This window comes from Rattus norvegicus, chromosome 2 (assembly GCF_021556685.1).
Source record: "Rattus norvegicus strain SHRSP/BbbUtx chromosome 2, alternate assembly SHRSP_T2T, whole genome shotgun sequence".
NCBI classification, from domain to species: domain Eukaryota; kingdom Metazoa; phylum Chordata; class Mammalia; order Rodentia; family Muridae; genus Rattus; species Rattus norvegicus.
The window spans coordinates 161,010,121-161,012,429 of NC_141535.1; the positions used below are offsets into that span (position 1 = coordinate 161,010,121).

The window sequence follows — 2,309 nt, forward strand, 5'->3', positions numbered from 1 at the left end:
CTGCTGGCTGTGAAATTTAGCCTAGAAATACCAAAATACAATCTATAAACTTTCAGATATAGCGTTCTGAATTGTTTCCCATCTATACTCTTGAAGGATAAATTCACATCTAGTATACATTCAAAAACTATGTTTCATGTCATTTAATTTCTTTCAACATCTGGATATTTTAACTACCTATTGTATTCTATTCAATTAAATACATTTTAGGGTAATTATCTTTATAGGCCACCCAAAATGTTTTGAAAGTTTTATGAATGATGCTGAGAAATCAATTTTTCATGAGAAATACAGGCTCGTTTATGAATTTCACTGTGTTATTTCTGCTAATCAGAAGAATGTAAATCTATGTACTTGCACCAGGAAAATCTCCATCTGAAAGCAGGAATTAAATCTACTCTTCTCTTTATAGTTATGAAAATGCAGGTGTCATTAGAAATTTTAGGCAAAATTAGTAAAAATTGTCCTTCCTTTTCAAAAAGCTACACCAAGTAGTATGTGATATTATAAAATTAATGTTTAAGGTAATCAAAAGCTTTTTAGACTCTAAACATGGGTTTGCACTAAGGTGAAAGTCTAGGAAACACAAACTACATGAAGTGATTTGAGATAGATGCCCCAATTTTGTTTCCATAGTATATTTCAATTAATGTGTCCTGCCGTGTACCTTTCTCAAGTCTCCCACTTTTCTTAAAGACTAACTGATTATCCACCCTTGGTAGCCATCAATTGACCGGGTCAGGGAAAGCACCTCTGCAAGGCCCTAGAAGCTAGAGGTTGAATCTCATTGGGACCTTCTACAACAAAAACTCAAGTATAGACTGTTGTGACTTATGTGGTCTGAGAAATAAATGTGTGTCTGACCTGTGTTTTCATATAATCCACTTGTACCTTGACCACCTAAACAGGAAGATCTCTGCTTTGATAATCATTTGTGCAAGACTAGCAACAGCTGACCTTTGCATTAAACACATATAGGAATATGTGACATACAGTAAAATATATAATCGGATAGTCAAAATTGTCTCTTGGTAGATAATATATATGACTAGATAAAAATAATTTTGCTGTACATCAACAATCGCAAAATTCTATCTACATAAAGATTCTACAGTAAGAGGCCCAGGCTATGCAAAGCTCCATAGCTATATACACAGACCTTGGCTCAAAATAGAAAGTCAAACAAATAAAAAATAAATGAAATGATTTTGTTTTTTAAATTATTATATAAAACTTCTAGAGAAGATGAAGAGATAGGTTGAAGGTTAAAAGGACTGAAAGTTCTTTCAGAGAATATAACTTCAATTTACAGCTGCCTCATGGCCACTAATAACCATTCAGTTTATTGGTTATTGAATCCAATGTTATCTTCTTGATTTTGTGGAAATTGTACACATGTATTATACAAACATACATTCAGGCAAAACATCTACAAAATTAAAATAATAAAAACATATAACAAAAATGAATAAAAATATTCTAGTTACCTTTGTTATGTCTAACATAAAACTTACATTTCTAAATTTTTCATACTTTTATCCATATCCAACAATCTTCAGTTAGATTTTTACTGATATCGCTTCTCGGCCTTTTGGCTAAGATCAAGTGTAGATTTTTACTGATGCTGGAAAACCCAATGTCTTTACCTTGATAAAGGGATTATCTTTTTTCTATATAAGAAATATAGAAATATTATTTTTTCTATATTTGTAGCCTGTTTAGTTTAATTTCTAGGTTACTGATTTTCTTAATTTTTGAGCAATGATAATTTTGTAGGCAGTTGTGGTCATTTATTTCACATTTATGTTTTTACACTTCTGTGAAATATTTCATTATTTATATTTTTAAAAGACCCTCCATATAACAAAACTTTAAACATTTCAGAGGGAAAATAGGCAAAAGATACAAAACAACAATGGCCAGGAGGGGAAACTCATAGAAGAGCACACAGAGTAAAAACTGTGCTAAACATTTAAGACAGGAAAAGAAAATACATCTATTCACTAGCCAATTCTCCCAGAAATTGAAAGCCTTAGTTTAACATGACTTAACTAGTGCTGAGAATACACACACACACACACACACACACACACAAATAACCCTATTAAAAATTGGGTACAGAGCTTAACAAAGAATTCTCACCAGAGGAATGGCCACAAAGCCCCTGGAGAAATATTCAGTATCCTTAGTCATGCGCAAAATGCAAACCAAAATAACCCTGAGATTCTCCCTCATCAGTCAGAATGCTTAAGATCAAAACCTCAGGTGCTATCAGATGCTGGAGAGAATGTGGAGAAAGAGGAACACTC

The 2,309-nt window shown here is 32.4% G+C and overlaps 1 pseudogene; it reads left to right on the forward strand.

Moving 5' to 3' along the window:
* The first annotated feature begins 1,575 nt into the window (after window positions 1–1,575).
* Window positions 1,576–1,698, forward strand: LOC120101119 (U2 spliceosomal RNA; annotated as a pseudogene).
* The last annotated feature ends 611 nt before the right edge of the window (window positions 1,699–2,309 follow it).